This window comes from Peromyscus leucopus, chromosome 3, assembly GCF_004664715.2.
Source record: "Peromyscus leucopus breed LL Stock chromosome 3, UCI_PerLeu_2.1, whole genome shotgun sequence".
Taxonomy (NCBI): Eukaryota; Metazoa; Chordata; class Mammalia; order Rodentia; family Cricetidae; genus Peromyscus; species Peromyscus leucopus.
This window is the reverse complement of record NC_051065.1, coordinates 17,505,416-17,526,007: the sequence shown is the minus strand read 5'-3', so window position 1 is coordinate 17,526,007 and position 20,592 is coordinate 17,505,416. Positions and strand designations below refer to the sequence as shown.

Here is a 20,592-nt window from a genome sequence, read left to right as displayed (position 1 = left end):
GCCACATAGGCACTCTGTCTTAGGTTGGTCAGCACCCCTCAGGTATTACCCGTCTCTGAATACTCATTATCACACAGGCTCAATCGTGTGTGAGCTACAGAGTTAACTGCTGCTAAAGATCTCAAAGTGGCGCTGGGCTTGCAATCTGTGTGTTCGACATAGAAAAGACCAACAGAAGTCCTAACCCACCCATAGCCAGTAGGCTAAAGGCAACTGAGCCATTCCCTTCCTTAACAAGCCTTACTGCTACATAATCAAAACACTAAACATACAGAACAAAGAAAAAATATTAAGAGCCGCAAAGGAAAAAGACCAAGTAACATATAAAGGCAAACCCATCAGAATAACACCAGACTTCTCAATAGAGACTATGAAAGCTAGAAGGTCCTGGACAAATGTTATGCAGACACTAAGAGACCACGGATGCCAACCCAGACTATTATACCCAGCAAAACTCTCAATCACCATAGACGGAGTAAACAAAATATTCCATGATGAAAACAGATTTTTTTTTATAGGATCCAGAACCACCAGCCCAGGGATGGCACCCCCAGCCATCGGCTGGGCCTTCTCCCATAGATCACTAATTGAGAAAATGCCTTACAGCTGGATCTCATGGAGGCATTTCCTCAACTGAGGCTCCTTCCTCTCTGATGACTCTAGCTGTGTCAAGTTGACACACAAAACCAGACATCCAGTACACAGGGCATAATTAACATTAATGATTCCACAAAACCATTAAAATCAACTTCCCCAAATATTTATATTTTAATCATTTCTAAGATACTCCTGAATATCAGTAAAATCTGATACACCAATAACCACACCAAAAACTTGTACCTTTCCATGTCTCTTCACCTATGTGACTTCACACAACATCAGTAAAATTGACTAGGCTAGCTGACACAAGAATGTCCTCTTGCACAAAAACTCTACAGCCCATTTTAATTTCAGAGATATCGAAAAACCAAGAGAAAGTCTAGAGATATTAAACACAACATTGTCTGTTTTGAGTTGTGGAAATTGGGTTCCAAAATTGGAGATAACTTGTCTAAGTTGAGGTTCAAGGTCAGATTCACAAGGAAGAACACTGGGAAAAGGATAAAAACAAACCAGAAAATTCAAGCTGCCCACAAGGAGTATGGCCTATTTGGTCCCACTCCTCTTCTATTGCCCACAACCCTGCTGTCAAAGGACAATCCAGGTAAATTTCCTATTACAAAAAAACATAGCAGCCATACCAGGAGGCTGACATTTGCAGATAATAAACCTGAAGGAAATCTGTAAGTGTGAATCATATAAAAATGTGTATCAGTCAACTGTAACACTAGAAACAGCAAAAGAGCAAATAGTTGGCCTTTGCTGATGAAGAGTAATTGATGAAGAGAAAAAGAGAGGAGGGGGTTTGCTGTATAAATTATATCACCTTTGATTTTATCTGTTTATGTAACTTTCAAATGCTAATTCAAGTGCAGCATACAGATTTGAATCTATATTTGTGGTGGTGTTTTCTCTAAAACATTAACCTGAAAAGGTGAAGTATGACAAATGAAGAACACTCTACCAAGACAGACAAGTGTCTAAGTAAACAACTATGAAGAAATAAAACCCCCTTCAAATATCAGCACAGGACATTATTAAATGACTGAGCCAAATGTTATTCTTAAATTGCATTTCACTGGGACTGAAGTGTAACACTTGGAAGGCTGTTACAAATATTACGTTACAGAATGAAAACAAGTCTAAAATTTTTTTATGAAAGAATAATCTATGATAAATTAACTTTATCATGTAAGACTATCCAATGTAGCAGCCACTGGCCACATGTGGCAACTAAACACTGAAAATATAGCTAATTGGAATTCAGATATATTGTCTTTGTAAAACTCATAGGTGGTTTCAAAGACTTAAGAAACAAAATAAAATAAAACAAAAGGAATCCAAACCAGCAAAATATCTTATTAATAAATCTATATTTTATGTTTATACAAATCATTTGTATTCACTTATATATATATATTTAAATTCTATAGAATTTTTTCCTTTATATAAGACAAATGTTAAATGGGATATACAATATGCATTTAAATAAAATATAATATACACATATTTTATATTTAACTGTATTGTATGTATGTGTTACAAAGCTTTACATTTCATACTGAAATATTTTTATATATTGAACAATATAAAATAAGTTAATTTCACCTGCTTATTTTAGTATTTTAAATTAAGAACACTTTAAAACAACTAGACTGCCTAAAATCCTATCTGTATGGCTACCACTGTATTTTTGTTGGATAGTCTTGGTCTAAGGCATTAGGCAAATCAGCAAAGAGCTTAGGTCACCATTATTCTATGTTGAATACATGATACACTTAATCCATTTCTTTCCTAGAATTGGTGGCTTTAGTTGGTCAAAGACATCATTATATACTCATATATGTTAATTTAAAGTGACTTAACCTACAAAATCACCATCCATCACATTTTCCTATTTTTTTTTTCAGTTAGGTCCAGTCTATGTATGACACTTGTTGATTCACACAAGATTTGTCAGAGTGATAGAGCGGGCTGGGAACTAAAGGCCCATCAAAAGTGAAAAGATACACCTGCCATCACAGCTATTGGGAGGCCAAGGAAGCAAGATGGGAAGTTCAAGATCTGTCTGGGCTACAGAGTGAGACACTATCTCCAAATAAAAGCTACAAAATGGGCTGGGAGTTGTAGTGTAGTGGTACTTGCCCAGCAGATGAGAGGCCCTAAGTTCAATCTCTGGTATTGTGTTTTAAAAGAGATGAGAAGAATCCCTTTCTCTCTCTATACACACACACACACACACACACACACACACACACACACACACACACACACACACTTACAAATACAGATATGAGATAGATATTTACAGACAAAATACATTAGATATAGTCCATACACAAACAGAATGATTAACAGTGAAAAGAACAAGATTGACCACAGGGTCCACAATGATATGAAACTGCACATCTGTTTAATGCCAGCAATCGGAGGATGTGACATGGACGCAAGATTTTTCTTCAAAGAGATTAGAATGCATCTATGGCTATAGGTGCTTGTAGCTGAGAACTATAGAGGATAGATGTAAAGATCATTTAGTCCAGCCTTCTGTTTTCACAGATAAGGGAACTGAGGCTCATGGCTGAAGGAAATTTCCCAAGGCAGAGTAAGCCTCTTTCAATAGACAAGACAGCTGAAGTCAACACACATCAGGATGAGGTCTATAAAATGTCAACGCTGTGCAGAGACCCTGCAAACAAGACACCACGGCTCCTTTCTCTGGGACTGGCACACATTCCAGGACTTCCCTTGGTTAAATTGTGGCAACTGAATCTTAGCTTGAGCTGAGAGTGGCTTGTGAGGAAGGATGAAGGTCTTAAGAGTCAGTGACAAAGCAAGAGAAAATGATATTTTTGGGTTTTCCTATTAACTGGGCCATCTAGTTAATGTTATTTGAGAACCAGCACATGATACCTATTCCAGTTTCTTTCTACTTTCTCAGTGAATACACTTATGAGATTAAGCAGTACTGAAGCCCAGAGCTTACATGGCAGGCTGAATACTTTGATGGGAATCTGGAAGGGCAGGTCAGTGAAAATATACCTGATAGGGCTGGCCCTGGTATAATAACAAGGAAATTGCATGAAACCTCCAGGTCAGCAGGACAGAGGAGAGAAGCAGGAAACAGAAAGGAGGGATAGCCTGGCACCAACACATGCTTCACTGTGATGCTGCTCAGGGGCAGGGCAATGCTGGATGAGAAGACTCCTGACCTCGGGGAACAGCAAGTGGGAGAAAGCTCCCCAGGGTGATGAGGGGCAGTATCTCTGCTCCTGTACACTGGAAACCTTGCCCTTGGATGTGCCTGGACACCTGTCATAGTGTCTGCTCTCTGTGTATACTGCTCATTTCTTTAGAACTATCCAACACCATGGCCATAACCCCTGCAGTTCTCCATCTTCCCATTAAGGAGGACAGTCAGCTCCCCAGGCCCCTGTGACCGTTGGCCCCCGATTATTTCTTGTTTCAAGTTAGTCCACTCCCTTGCTTTCAGCTTTCTGTTCGCATTCAATGTCTTCTTACCCCAAAGTCCTGACCTCTTCCTTCTCTGAAGGATTCCTCAAGAAAACACTCTCCTTGCTAAACCTTCCTGATAGCTCCTCCTCCTCCATGCCCACATCTCAAATATCACTACCTGTATACAAAGCTCCGCCTTAGCTGCCTTAGGACACACTTGGCTCTATCTAGGCGTCTTCATGTATTTCCACAATTCAATCACCAGCTGTACTCCAATGACTTCCAAAATTAAACACCTCTCCAGAATATGAGATCAACGTCTTCCATCATTTCCATCACCCACCGGCTTCCTGCCCCGCCCCTCCCAAAGTGGGCTCTTGACTATTGAGCTACATCCTTCCTCTCTGAGACTTCATATAGTGTACAGGCTCCTCAATTTCAGTACAACTAAAACCTGATCTTTCTTCTTTCCCTTTCTACATAGTCTCTTTGCTAGGTACCAGCACTGACTCCACCAAGTGGCCTCATTTGAGAAGCAGCCATCTCTCTGATTTTAGCCTCCACACTCTTCCCATTTATTTCTCCTTCAGCACATCTTTCCCCTTTCTGTCTACACAGCAGGACCTGGCCTAGGACTTTTGAGGCAGCGCTCTTCCTGTATCTGCCCACTCCATTCTTTCACACTGTTTTCCGCACAATTCCTGTAAGATGCAAATTTAATCATGCTGTTTGTTCTGCAACTCAAAATGCTTTCATCACTGTCTTGCCATTAGAGAAACTCTGAACTTCTTGGCAAAAGCACAGGACTTTTTTCCCCCAGGTTATACTGGTGTCACAAAGAACTGTCCTCCTGATATTTCAGACAACTAGAGCTTCATATATACACACACACACACACACACACACACACACACTATATATATATATATATATATATATATATATATACATGTATACACTATATGTACACTATATTTTATATATATATATATATATATATATATATATATATATATATATATATATAAACACTGTTTCCTGCAAAGTCCCCCTTCCTCCAGTTTAGCATCTCCTCAAGTGCCGCCTCCCCAGGGAAGCCTCAGGAACCCCAACACATGCCTTCCACTGCATTTCTCCAGGGATCTCCCCATTCCTGTACTCCCACTTAGGAATTCGCTGTCTCAGGCTGGGAATGGCACTACACTTCCTCACTCTCCTGCACGAGCTCATTCCATTTGTATCTCTCTCTGGCCTCTTGAGAGCTGGAGCCCACAACTTCATCTCCCTGGCACCCAGCACAGCACCAGTAAGTGCAGGACAAAGGTTACAATTGTAGGCTGTCACTAACTGAACACTTGACATGTGAGAAGCACCTATCCAATGACTTCATCTGCAGGACACAACCAAGAGGAGGTCATTCCATTCTCAGTTTGCAAGCAAAGAAATAAAACAAATTAAAAAAAAACTTAGAAAATAACTTCTCCTTTGGCCAATAACTAGGAAACTCAAACCAGTTTTGGACTTCTGGCTTCCTGTTTTTAAGCACTCCACATCAGTCTAGGTTGAAATGAGGTTGGCTAATGAGGTTAAAACATATTCCTAGATAACCACTGACTCAGAATACTTTCAAAGGCCGACAGACTCACTTCTACCAACAGGAAAAAGGACACCGCTTATGAAATCTGGCAGTCTGCTCTCTCTGAGGATGCCCACCCAAGAAACAGTACATAGAACCCTGGAATTCTTCTACACAGCACTGTAAAGCTTCAAGCACTGTGAAGTGTGTCCTATCCTGGGAACAGAGGAGGAGGGAGCAACAGAGAAGACAGCATGCAGTGGCATGGATGTTTATGTTTAGACTGCTTTAGAGAGACTCCTCCCACTACTCTCACCCCCACAATTAGAGAACTTCCCTGCTCTTCAAGTGAGACCATCAGAAAAGTCGGTATCATTTGCATGGTTGGTGTCCCATCATGAAATGCATGTACTTTGTTTTTCATTCCACAGTACTCCACTGCCTTTAGATTTTAACTCCCTTTTAAATTTCCTGTATTTTGGGCTAATTATATTCTAAATTGACAACTGCAAGGTTCTCACTTTCTAATGCCTTTTAAATATCAAGCTTCTATTTTGTACTGATACCTCAATGCCTTTGCAACTACCCAGCACATAATTGAAATTAATTCTGGGTTTACACTCATAGATTATCCTACTTTCCTAGTCTCTGTGGCTACTCCAGGCTCCAGGTTATACAGTCTCAAATAAGGATGAGGAACAAGGACCACTAATAATGAAGAACACGCATTTGTCTTTCTGGTTCTGAGTTGCCGCATTCAGTATAATATTTTCTAGTTCCATCCACTTACCTGAAATTTTATGATTTCATTTTCCTTTACAGCTCACTAACATCCAACTGTGTATACATACACATTTTCATGATCCATCATCAGCTGAGGGGCATTTAGGTTGTTTCCATTTCCTAGCTACTGTGAATAGAGCAGCAATGAACATGGCTGAGCAAGTGTCTATGGAGTAGGATGTGCAGTGCCGAGGAGTAGATCTACTTTTCCAGTTTTGAGAATTTTTCATGCTGATTTCCAGAGTGCCTGCACCAGTTTGCAATCCACCAACAGTGAGTGAGGGTCTCTCCTTTCCCCCACATCCTTGTCCGCATTTATTGTCAACTGTCTTCTTGATCTTACCCATTCTGATGGGGCAAGATGGAATCTCAAAGTAGTTGTAATTTGCATGTCCCCAAGAATGCTGCACATTTTTGAGGTATTTCTTAGATATTTTTATTTCTTCTGTTCAGAACTATGTCAGTTGGATTACTTTCTTGACTCTCGATTTTGAGTTCTTTATATATCCTGGCCATCATTCCTCTATCAGATATCCAGCTGGAGAAGATTTCCTCCCACTCGGTGGTCTTGGAACCTCGAGGAGAATCCACTCCTGCCACTTTTCTAAGCCAGTGTAATTCCTGACTGCATCCTAAATTCTTAGCCTTCCATCTATAGGTAAATTCAGCTCCTGTGCCTCTTCAAGAAAGCTTATTTTTGCAGCAGATGGAGAGTATCACAGAAAGACACAACTGATCAAAATGCTGAGAACAACTTACTGTGGGATGCCCAGCCCCAAATGACACATCTCAAACACAGCCTCCTACACCTAAGGCTCAAGAAACACCATGGAAGATGAGGTGGGAAGACTTTCTTTAATTTATTTATTTATATTTTATGTGCATTGGTGTTTTGCCTGCATGTATGTCTGTGTAAGGGTGTCAGAACCCCTGGAACTGGAGTTACAATCTTGAGCTGCCATGTGGGCATTAGGAATTGAATCTTGGTTCTCTGGAAGAGCAGCCAGTGCTCTTAACCACTGAGCCATCTCTCTAGCCCAAAGTAGAAAGATTTTAAGAGCCAGAGGAGCAGGATGTCTGCTGTAAGATTATATTTTTTATAGATTTTTTTACAGGGAAGCCATATCCCTGAAATCTCAACAATATGGTCGAAGTCTAAACAAGCCCCAAACAATGACAACATCAGTTGACAAGCCAATGTGCACAGGGAAAATCTCACAAGGCCTCACCCCTAGATGGAAAGTTACAGGAAACTAATGACTGCTGAGAGAGCAAACTTAAGTCTTCCCCACTCCCTTGATTGGTTATCCAATACCAAGCAGTCAGCCATAAAACCATACACATACAAGCAATGCTAAACAGATTCAGTAGTTATATATATATAAACAGTAATTATTAAAGAGAAAATCAGAGTGTGCAACAGTGTGGGAGGTGGATCTGGAGGATTTGCGGTAACAGTCAAGTAAGGGTGAATATGATCAAAATACATTGTATGAATTTCTCAAAAAATATACATTTTATATTAAAGAAAGTCAACTTAGAGGATAAGTTAGAGGCTTCCCACCTCATGATATCCAGGAAGCAGACAGAGCGAGGGAACAGAAAAGAGGCAAGACCTGATATGTGACATAGTCTTGAAAGATATGCCCCCAATGGATCACATCTTCCAATCAGATCCACCATCTTCCACTACTGCCATCAAATTATGAACCCATTCATGAGCTAATTCATGGATGAGGTTAGAGCTCTCAGGATCCCATCAGTTTTCCAAACCCGATCTGTGAACGCTACATTGGTGGCCAAGCCTTCAGCACATGAGCCTTGGGGAGAGATTTCTGCACAGGCTCCAGTCCCGATCAAACTGAGACTCAAAGCCTGTGTGTTCTCTGTTATCTTCCTTGGTACTAGATATGATTGTAGAAAGAAACATAATTGGAAACCAAGAAAAAGAAAAATGTTTCACTTCTATGAGTCATGGAGTGTGAGGTTCTATGAGGCCTCTGGATGGGTGTGGGGGGGTAATAAGGCTCATAAACTGTAATCTGCTTTACTCCTGTGACCACGCATCTCATATCTGACAACAGCAAGACACTGGTGACCACGGAATGCCAGTCCTGCTGCAGCCACCCATTCTGTAGACTTCCAACTGTCACGATCACCCAGTAGAGAGGAAACATGTTTGCAGATCCCAGTGACCTATCCATTTCCCCATTTCTCTTGCAGGTTCCTGTAACTTGAGAGCTCATATTCAACACTAGTTTATCCTACTAGGTCTTGTCATACTCCCTGTGGGAGTTTGAATGTAATTGGCCCCCATAAATTCATAGAGTGGCACTATTAGGAGGTATGGCTTTGTTGGAGTGAGTATGGTCTTGTTGGAGGAAGTGTGTCACTGTGAGGGCAGGCTTTGAGGTTTCCTATGCTCAGGATACTGCCCAGTGTCACAGTCTCCTTCCTCTTGCCTGCAAGATTTAGGACTCTCAGCTACTCCCCCAGTATTATGTCTGTCTGCATGCCACACCATGATGATAATGAACTGAACTTCTGAAACTGTAAGCAAGCCTCCTCAATTAGATGTTTTACTTAGAAGAGTTGCCATGGTCATGGTAGCACTTCACAGCAATAGAAGCCCTAACTAAGACACTCTCCTTCCACTGATACAGCTGCTTCTACCTGGGAAAAATGTACTTGTGCCATTAGATACATTGAAAATAGTCATGTGGAAGATTTTCTATTGGGGAACAAGACTTAACATACTTCTCATAAGTCTAGACACAGAACTAGAGATGCTCAGACAGAGCAGTTAAACAGATACTCAGATCTCCCAGATAGCGGAAAGGGTATAAAATCACAAGCAATTACCAGCTGATGTCTTTAGCTTTCACTGGATGATCAAGGGTCAGTTTTCTAATCTCAGGTTTCTCTAATTATTGCAAGTAACAGAACTCTGTAGTTTAACTGCTAGGTTTCCTCAAGATTCGTTTTTAATAACATTGCAACCATTTTCCTAAGTAATAAGAAATGCTATCATAAAATAGCATCTCTTGCAATCAAAACTCCTGTACTGGGCTAAGACCAAACTTCGTGTTTGAGAGACTAAGAACCATAAACTTATTTTGAAACTATAGTATTCTCTACAAATATGTTTTAAAAATAAAAATTGAAACCTCAAAAGAAAACAGAAGCAATTGGGGGTGGGCAGTGAGATGGCTGGGCAAGTAAAGGTACTTATGGTACAAAGCTGGCAACCTGAATTTAACCCCTTGGAACCTACGGAAAGGCGGAAGGAGACAACCAAGTCCACAAATTTACTCTATGACCTTCACACATGGGGCATGGCGTGCTAAGGGTGCTCAACATTATGCACAGACATATACACAAAACAACAATAAAAGTGTGTGTGTGTGTGTGTGTGTGTGTGTGTGTGTGTGTGTGTGTGTTGAACAAAGGGTAAGAAACATTTTGGAGTGTGGATTTAATAATCATGTCCTACTTTACTTCCTAGCTTCAGAGCAGTTGAGATATCAGACTTAAACCAGAGGACCATGGGAGCCAATTTGAGAGACAGGGCTGAAATAATCATGTTTTCAGTAAGTTATCGTTTATGGGACCATAATGGTCAACAAATATCCTGAGTGTCTTCCTTCCTTCATTACCATTTTCAAACCAGCTGGTGCTGTCTTTTCAAAATCCCTGTAATTTTTAGTTACCAGATCTTAGGCATCAAAGGCTGCGCCCCCCCACCCGCCCATGTTGATGGACAAACCCTTTCTTGAGCTGTTTTCAATGCTACATAAAAAGGGGAGGATGTCGTCTCCTTTCTAAACCTTAATTTCTCCCCCAGAAAGAGGCAGCTAATACTATTTGCCAACATATCGGCATGGGGCGTTAAAGGCCCTAAAGACAAGTTGAGGGGCTTTGGGACTCTCCAAGTCAAAAGATAGTGGGGAGGGTAACGGAAGACTGGCATAACAGGATATACTTTCAGAGGAAACAGGAGCTGCGTTAACCTCGGGGCAGGAAAGGCGGAGTCAGCAGCGCAGCACCCAAAGAAACCCGCGCGCCAGGCTTTGCAAGAACGTGGCATGCTCAGTGACTCTTCCTAGCCCGCAGGGGCCAACCACAGGCCTCCTGGCACCAGTCATTATAAAAAAGGTACCCATCGGCGCTTAGCCACCCCTGCCAAAGACCAGCAATGGAGGAACAGCAAAAGCAAACGTCAGATACCGCTGCAGGTGAACTAGGCAACAAGTCAGCCCTAAACACAAGTCCCTGTCCAGAGGGCACCTAGACGGGGCGGGGGTAGGCCCTCATGCTCTGAGAAAGGGAGGCCAGCCGAGGGCTTGTGGGGATGCGGCTTGGGTGCGGGTGCAGGTGCTCTTGGGGCTACCCTCCCGCTTCCCCGGGACTGACGCACGCTCCCAGAGCGCGCGCATCCTCCTCACATCCAGGCCCGAGGGAGGATCCGCAGGAGGGAAGGGAGATGATGCTCCTCCCGCACCCGGATCCGGGGCGGACGAGGTGACCCGCCTGTTACCCGCCGACCCCAAAGGGCAGCGGAGGCAGCCTTGGCTTGGCGTCCCCAATCGCCCTGGCTGCCGCCGGGCGTCTCCCGCTGCAGCATGCAGCCCGCCCGGCTCGCCCCCGCCCCGGCCCCGGAGGGCAGGTACCTCGGAGCCCCGGCCCCTAGGAGCCTCCCGGCGGAGATCCGAGCGTCCCTCCAGCTCCCTGCGCCGACGTCAGCGTCAGCTCTGGCGAGGGAAGGGGCGGGGAGCGCAGGAAGCGGTCCTTCCTGCAGCGGCCGCCGCCAGCCGGAATAGCAGCGCCGAGCCCGAGCACGCCGCGCCGCAGCGCAGCACCGCTGCCCGGGCGGGCACCCCCGCCGCCCTCCCCTCACCCACTCCCGGGCCAGCGCCCGCCGCCTCCCTCCTACAGGGACAGCAACGGACGACCGCTCCCCCCACGGACCCCAGGACCCGGGTAGGGGGAGGGCGGTGGTCTCACCTTGTTTGGAGTGGATCAGGGATAAGAGGAGCGAGTGTCCCTCTCTCTGCTCCCTGGGGTCTTCCCGTGACCCCCATCTCTAGGGTATCTTGCGTTTGGACCTGCTGTCGGAGATAACCCCGCCCCTGCTCTCTGGCAGGTGTTCCACGTGTCCATAGTGCTCGCGTCACAATGACCTGTCTACAGGTGGCCAAAGCAGAGAACGCCCCATAGTTCCCTCCTTGTATTGTGTAAGGAGTGCCTGCTACTTACTTCCTTTAGAGTTTGGGGGCTTGAATAGACAGGAGATTTCATGAGGTCAATGCCAGAACCCTCAGAGATTTGCCTCTGGAACCCAAATTTGTGCTAAAGGGCAAAAGGCCTTGATAAGGAAAAACAGTTGGGTATGTATATACCTATCTGTTTTTCATATCCATATGCCATAGCTGTGTCTTTTGTTTTTGACACAGCGTTTCATCCCTTCTTATCCTATGTCACAAGGATATCTTGCATATCACAGGAAAAAAAAGTGTGGAACAGTGTTTCCTAGTACCATGTCTCTTGAAACAGATACCAGGGCTCATCCCTCCTTTTATGTATGTATTGGCTGTTTGTTGAATGGTGACTGCTAGAAACAGCTCAGAGGGTGGTGGAAAGAAAAATTACCGAAAAGTGAAAGTCAGAAATCCACAGCTAACATCAAGGTGTGCTCCCTGGTGCCAAACCAATGCTGCAGCCTGTACGTTGAATCCTTCTCGGGGGCCCAGCGTTGTAGGTGAAATGATTATTTCTGTTTTGAAGGTGAAGACACCGCTAGAGTGCCATAAAGAAGATGGGTGGAACAGAGGCGGGGTCAGTGGTAAAGAGCCAGGCTTGAACCTAGGGTTGTCCGAACCAAGAGACCTCACCTAATCCCAGGAGAGAATGGGGTTTAAAAAGACATAATTAGGTTGGGTATAAAGCTCACTAGGTAGAGCACTTACCTAGCATGCACAAAGCCCTGGGTTTGATCCCTAGGGAAGCAAAGTAAATAAAAATGTAAGATTATAGTTTTTTAATAGAATGAAGTGCTATGTTGTTCTAGCATCAGAGGTATCTGATAAATGACTAGCTGTGGCACCAAAGAAGGAATACAGTATTCCAGAGTTCCCCTTGACTCCATTCTTCATACCAGTAGCCATTTGTTAGTTACATGAAAGCAGAAGAATCCCATTTATGGAAAGTTGTTTTTAAGGCAAGTACCTATGTTACAAGAGAGTCAGTTGAAAGTGTTCCCTGGAAGCATAGTTCACTGGAACTTAAGCACGGAGAGAGTAAGGAAGCAGATTTACAGAACTATTACGTTCCCTTTCACACTTTTAAAAGCTAAGGCAGAAACCTTGGTGTGAGTCTGAGAGCCTGTCATGAAGGCTGACGTTTGGCTTTCAAAGACAATACCTGACCATGGCAAAATACACAATAAGCACTGACTGGCCAATGTGACACAGGATGATTCCTTACCTCCCAGAGAATTTAATGACACACCCTAAATGACTTATCATTTATTTACTTATTTGTTTTTTGAGGTGTGTTCTCGTTATGTAGCCCAAGCTAGACTGGCACCAGAGATCCTCCTGCCTCAGATGCTGAGTGGTTGGACGACAGGATGTCCTACCATGCATAGCTTCAAGTGACTTCATTTGCAGTCTTGTTCTAAAACTTAGGATAATATTTGAAGAAGGAAACAATTCCTGCTCATCCTACTTTATCATAGTGTATGCTTTTCCCTTTTCACTTAAAAATTCTCCTGACTGGAGAGATGGCTTAGAGGTTAAGAACACTGACTGCTCTTGCAGAGGACCTGGTTTCGATTCCCAGCCCCCACATGGTAGCTTATAACCATCCATAGCTCCAATTCCAGGGAATCCAACAACCTCTTCTGATCTCCTGGGGCACCAGACACACATAGTGCACAGATGTACATGCAAGCAAAACATCCATACAATATAAAAAAAATGTAAAAAAAAATTAAAATTCTCTTCTAGAATACTTTCATTTGTTTCTAGGTATTCCATTGTTTCATCTTGCAGAACATGTACAAGGAACCAGTGAAAATCAGAAACAATGAGAATGGTTATTGGATGATGAGATCTGAAATTAGAAAAAATTAAAATACAAATCCAGAGTTCAACAGCACAACAGACTTCTTCATAGGAAAGACTCTTTCTAGATTCAAGACATGCTGCTAGGTCTGCAGGAGTTAGGGATGCTAGGCTATTGCTAACAGGGATCCAGGAGAGCCGTGGCATGGTGAGGATAGTTTGTTTTCTTCCCTTAAAGTAATTTGGAAGGCAAGCCTTAGTGCCAGTTACTTTTCTTGTTGCTGCAGCAGAACAGTTAACAAAGGCATCTTAAAGAAGAAGGTTTATTCTTGCTCATGGTTTGATGGGGTAAGGTAGATTATGGCAGGGAAGGCATGGCCATGATAGTGCGAGGCAGCTGGTCACATGGAATCACAGTCAGAAAGCACAGAGAGATGAAGACCATGCCCGTGCTTTTGGTTTCTCCTTTTCAGTCTCGGACCCCATCCCTAGGGTCAATCTTCCCTCTTCAGTTGACCCTCACAGACACAACCAGGGGTATGTCTCCTTGGTGACCAACACATCATAAGTCTACCCCTGTTATCTTGATGCCCAAATGCATCGGTTTTAATGGTAACATTCCACCCCTGGCCCTCAAAGTTCGTGTTTATCTCATAATGGAAAAATGTATTTAGTCTTCTTTGTTTCCAGAGTCTTAACAGTCCCAACATTGTGCCAAAGTCCAAAGACTTTTCTGAGACTTGGGGAAATCTTTTAACTCTAAGCTCCTGAAAGATTAAAAACAAAACAAAACAGTTAACTGCTTCCAATACACCAAATAAACATTCCCCTTCTGAGAGGAAAGAATGGGGACATAGTGAGGAAAGATTGTACCAAAGCAAGACTGATACACTCAAGAGGTCTATATCTAGCATCTGGGGCTTGTGGTGGTATCATCTGGGGTTCAGCATGCTTGGGAAGCTGTGCCTCTTGTGGTCTGCTACCTGCAGCACATGTAGCTTCTCCCTTGAACCAGTTCCACCCTTCTGTTCACTTTCCTCTGTGGATGCTCCCCTTCCCCAGTCCTGGCATCTCAGCCAGTCTACAGCCGCCACTGCAACTTAGATTTTCTTTCACAGAGTCACACAGTGACCTCTCTGAGGCCTCTTGCAAGGAATCCAGTGATGCACCCTATTGCCTGGTCTCAATGACTTCCTAGAACCTTGATATAAGCTTCCATGACCTCATAACTCTTGTATTATTCATACTTGCAAAAGCAGCACCATGTGGATGATGTTTCTAAGGTCTACCGTCAGCTCAGGATACGGCTTGTACTTACCCCTTTACCACAGATACTAGAGGTCTCTGTGTGCTCTGTGGCTGAACCTGGGGCTGCTTCTCTAGGAAACCTGTTCAATGGTCCTCTCAATTCATCTCTCTTCTTTCAAATTAATTTGCAATTTAGAAGTTGGAGCTTTCTGTGGGTTGGGTCCTACTCTCAAGGTACTTTTCCTATTGGCCCAATGAAGAGGCGGAGGTTTCTCTTCAATGACACTAATCTCTTTAACTTATCCGCCCCTACTTTGTTTATATCTTTAAACTCTGCTACATTTCTTTCCTGGCCAAACAGCCATATTTCTTATTTCCTCACTCTCTCGATGTAGAGCTGAGTGTGTGTGGGGGGGGGGGGAGGAGGGAGCACTAACCAGACCATAATTCTGGGTATTATGTTATCTTGGAATTTCCTCTGCCAAACAACTTGGTCCAGCACTTTTGATTTCAGCCTCACTCAAAGTTTCAGGACACAGAAGGTATTTGTAATCATCGCCACTTTATAGTATGAGTGGCTTCTACCTCAGTTCCTGATAGAGCCCTGTTCCATTTTGAAAGCTCTGTACTGGGTTCCCACTGTCTACATTTCCCACAGCATCCTGGACTCCTAAACTCCTGCCCGAATGACCCCCTTAGCCTCTGTTTACAGATCTAGGGCGTCTCTAGCCTGCAACTCCAAACTCTCTCACAGCCATCTGCAAACTGGATCTGAAGGCTTGCCAACACCCAGGTCAGGTCTGCGACAGCAATGGCCCTACTCCTTAGCACCAGTTTTCTGTGTTAGTTACTTTTCTTATTAGATGATGGGATATAGTAGCAGCAACATGAATTGGCTGATCATAATGGCTCCACAGTCAGCTTTCAACATGGAACAGGACTCTACTGGAAACTGAAATAGAGGTCACTCATACTGTAATTTGTCAAAAAAATATTATGACTACCTTCTGTGACCTTAAATTCTCTCACACCGAGAGATGGGTGCTGGAGCTTAGCTCATATATTCTTTTTTTTTTTTTTTTTTTTTTTTTTTTTTTTCCCTAGTCTGGGACTGCAGCCAATGGGATGGATGGTATCACCCACATTCAAGTTGGGTCTTCCTTCCTCAGTTAAGTATCCTTGGAAATACCCTCACAGGTACACCCAGAGGCCCTTCTCTTGGAGATTCGGGATGTAGTTAAATTGACAATGAAGATTAGTCCTCACAAGAGTGTAGTTTCGACGTGATCTTCACTGGGGCAACAATGTTACTCTCTCCTAGCTTGCCATCCTCAGCAAAATGATACTATGTAAAGGGAAAGCCATCTGGAGGTGTGAAGAAATCAGAAACCCCCCACACTGGTAATAGGAAGGAAAATGCTACAACCATTTCATAAAATAATCTGGCAATTCTCAAACCATTAAATATAGATCTGCCACATGACCCAGCAGCTCCATAGTTGTGTAGCTTTGTCTCTTTGTAGGGCCCCTAACAGTAGGACCAAGATCTGTCCCTGGTGCATGAGCTGGCTTTTTGGAACCTACTTTCTGTGGTGGGATCCCTCACTCAGCTTTGATGCAGGGGAGGGAGGAACTTGGTCCTGCCTCAACTTGATATGCCATGCTTTGTTGACTTCCATGGGAGGCCTTGCCCTTTCTGAGGAGTGGATGGGGGGTGGGGGTGGGGGAAGGGAGCTGGAGGAAAAAAGGAAGGGAGAAATATGAAAGTTTACATATTAGTGTCCGTAACTTCAAAATAATCGCTCAAAACAATTCAGCTGTCTACCAGTGAACAAAAGAATAAGCAAAGTGTATTATATACACACAATAAAAATCCGTTTAGCCACAAAGTACCAATGTATTGATGCACACGACAACTTAGAAGAAATCTGAAAGCATTCTGAGTGAAAGAAGTCACAGGTGATACTAGGCCACAGGTTATACTCTTCAGTCCATTTTAGAGTCCAGAATAGGGACACTTCTACAGAGACAAAAGTTTGCTAGTGATAATTTAGGATGGATAGGGAGGGTAAGCCAAAGGATATGGGTTTTTCTTTTTTTCTTTCCTTTACCTTTCTCTTGTGAATGATAACAGTTTTCTAACATTGACAAGTGACAGTTATTTCACATATTTGTAAATTTGTGAATATACTAAAAATTGAGATTTGTGAGTTATATCTCAATAAAGCTGCATAAAAATGTAAAAAGATGGCATTTGTTGTTTTATTCACAGTCATATACACTGAGCTGTACCCACACACACAACACAACCAATACCTTTCCCACAAAGAGTTATAGGCTAAGAGCAACCACACCATCTCACTACATAATTAGCTCTGTCTGTTGAAAGAATGAACAAATAGTCCCATGATATTTGACTGAGAATGCCCCCCCAATAGACTCACATGTTTTCATGCATAGTCTCCAGCTGATGAACTGTTTTGGGAGGGTTAGGAGGTGTGGCCTTGTTGGAGGGGCTGTGTCACTGGGGGTGGGCTTTGGAGTTTACACCTGAAACTGTAAGCAAGCCCCCAATTAAATGCTTCCTTTTATAAGAGTAGCCTTGACCATGGAGTCTCTTCACAGCAATAAAACAGGAGCTAAGACAAGTCCTTTCAAATATGTACATACTCTGGTAATGACATATTTATGATATCAGGCTTAGTAGCAACAGGGACTACTACAAGATGCCTTTCTGTTTGGGGGTAAAACAAGTAGCCATGTTCCTTCCCTGATCCTCACAAAGGAAAATGAATCAAGGATTCCATCACCAAGGCTCCAGATTTCTACTTTAATTCTCATAGAGATACTAGCATATGAGACATTCTGAGTGAGTGGCTTGCTTAAAGAATAGTTCATATACTGGTTGAGGAGATAGGTCAGTTGGTAAAGTAGTTACCGTGTATGCATGAGGCCCAGATTTGATCCTCAGAGCTCAAGTGAAAAAGCCAGGTGGAAGTGGAGGCAGGTGGATTCCTGAAATTTGTGGACCTGGCCTAATTAGTGACTTCCAGAACAGTGAGACATCCTATCTCAAAAAACAAGGTAGACAGTGCCTGAACAATGATGCCTGAAATTGACCTCTGGCCACTATACGCATGGACATACATAGTATACATTTATAAAAAAAAATCAGTCTCTCAGGAGGGAAGTTTCATGATATGTTTTTTTCATTTGGTCCAATTTTTTGACAATTTCACATATAGCACATTCTAATTACTATCCCCTCACCTCTCTTATTTCCTTCACATCACACCACCTCCCTGACAAGTGCCTATCTCACATTCCTGCCTCAACTTCAACATAGTTGGACCTTTACAGAGTCATCTCTCCTACATATCAATATCCATAATATCTGTATTACTAATTTATGATATGATCTGTTTTGAGGAATTATTGCTCTCTGCTTTTAATGTTTTAAATTTTCCTTACTCTCAAGTCATTTTGAGGAATACATTTTTTTGTGTGTGTGGAAAATGAACAGTGAATGACCCACGAGGTAAATATTTGTAGTTCTATATGTTCAAGACCCAAATTACTAATAACTAAAATCACTTGGTCGATTAAAATTAAGCAAATTTTAAGAATAAAGCTTGGAAAATGAAAGTTTAAAAAAATCATTAAAACCCTTTTCTGACTCTTACTGGCATGACAAACTGAATTAAAGTTTATAAGAAAAAAAATCATTCAGCCCCTCCCCAACTATATTGTACTTTTAAAAGAACTGTCTACACTCAAGAATGTGATTACATCTTAGTCAGTTTTGGTTTCATGTCTGTGGCAATCTGAGCTGTGCATGCAGCAGAACAATCCTTTTGTTATGCTCTCTGCAGAGCTGCTGAGATTTTTAAGCAAATTTGTGGATGCTTATGAAAATAGAACACATGTTTAATTAGCATTAGCTTTCATTAATTAAAATGAACTCCCTTTCATTTCAAAATCAAGACTACAATGAAGCGAAGAGGACTATTTACACGGGGAGAGGGGTGATTGTTTTCATTGCTGCATCCACTTAGATTTCTGAGCAAGCAATGTGGCTCACCCTACTTGCCATTTGCTGGAATTTCTGCAAGGAAAATGCTGGAGGTGTCATTGAAGTAGGACCTCTCCTTCACTGCACGTGGAGGATTTTATGTGATGGAGCACAGTTCTGCTTCTCACTAGGAGTTATACCAAGCTGAACAGAGTGAGTTCAGAGTTCACAGTTGTATCTTGGCTTGGTAGACGGAAGACTAACAATCTCTCAAGGGATCACACTTTCTATTAAAAACAAAACCAAAACATCACTTAATGGAACTTTCTAGGTCTTCAGGATCTCTTGCTTTATACAAGATGAGTTTACAAGAACCAGTTAGATCTCTGGTACAGATTACACATGTAGCCCAGCTAAAGTCTGAATATTTGATTTAATTAGGAACCCGAAGCCACCCTGGAACTGTGGTCCCTATTTCCCAATTCTTAATCTAATATGCTTTCTCATCTCCTTTTAACTCAGTTACAAACTTGCTTTGGGAGAGACTGTTAATTATTTCCCCAATATTTATCCTCTCCTTTATCTACATTAGGATGTTTCTGCTAAAGACACTATTTCATAGTTACAAAGTATCATTTTTAGATTCCCTTTAACAAAGTGTGTCCATGTGACCTCATCTAGCTAATAGAACACGATTAGAAAACACAAGTGCATTCATGCCACGCACACATAAACAAAACAAACAAACAAACAAACAAAAAAACCAAACAGCTATATCTTTTAGATCATGCCATTGCAAGAAACTCTTGAATCTTTTCCCTATTCCTGCTGGCTGGATCAACTTTGGTCATACAAGTGAGAACAAGCCTGGGCAGGAAGGAATCTGGTACTGCCATGGACCTCTTGCCTGGACTGCTTTATGGAAAAGAAACTGTTATGGTTGGGCTCTTCCATGCCCCTTGAAGACCATGTGTTTGGAAGTGATGGAACCTTTTGGGGTTGGAGCCTAGTGGAAGGAAGCAGGGTCAATGTGGGAGTGTCCTTGAGAGGGATACTGACTGCTTCTCTCTGTCTTTGTTTCTCAGTCCCCGAAAGGCGAATGAGTTTGCCCCACCACTTGCTTTCCACCATGATGCTCTGCTTCTCAATAGGACCCAAACTAACAGGGCCAAATGAGCACAGACTGAAACCACGAAACAAAAGAATCTTTCATCCTTATAAATTAATCTTAGCTACTTTTGTCACAACAATAGAATGCTGACACACTAATATGATATTGTTTAAGCCACTCTATTCTTTACATACTAATGCAGCTCAGACTTTACACTCGTGGTTCTTCCCATGCACGAGCGGATTGCTCCCTGACTGAGTAGTGCCTTAGAAGGAAGCTCCACAGACTTCGTCCGCTCTCTGTGTACTACTCTCTGATGATATTTTCACAAATATGTACTGTGTGCATCATATTAGTTACTTTTATTATGTCCCCCACCAAATACCAGACAAGAAGTAGCTAAAGGCAACAAGAAAGACAGGGCAGTGGAGTGGTTTGGGCTGTGGCAGCAGGAACACGAGGCTGCTTATTTACTTCTGCTGGGACCAAGACACAAAGAGAGAACATGTGTAGCTGGAGTTTTCTCTCCAGGTCCCACCAAGCCCCGGCAGTCCGACAGCTCACTTATAAACACACAGATGCTTATATTATTTACAAACTATATGGCCATGGCAGGCTTCTTGCTAACTGTTCTTATATCTTAAATTAACCCATTTTTATTAATCTATAAGTTGCCACATGGCTCGTGGCTTACCGGTATCTTAACATCTGCTTCTCATCTTGGTGGCTGGCAGTGTCTCTC

At 42.7% G+C, this 20,592-nt stretch overlaps 1 protein-coding gene across 8 annotated transcripts in view; it reads right to left on the bottom strand.

Moving 5' to 3' along the window:
* Ica1 (islet cell autoantigen 1) overlaps window positions 1-11,563 on the bottom strand; it is a 143,278-nt gene extending 131,715 nt beyond the window's left edge. Inside the window, exon 1 of one of the 8 annotated variants that reach the window (XM_037203514.1) lies at window positions 11,420-11,563. The gene's annotated coding sequence lies outside the window, so the exon portion shown is untranslated. Of the gene's footprint in view, window positions 1-11,085 lie in introns of all 8 variants that reach the window. The other 7 variants (XM_028869860.2, XM_037203515.1, XM_037203513.1 and 4 more) reach the window with 7 other exon arrangements.
* Between the last annotated feature and the right edge of the window lie 9,029 nt (window positions 11,564-20,592).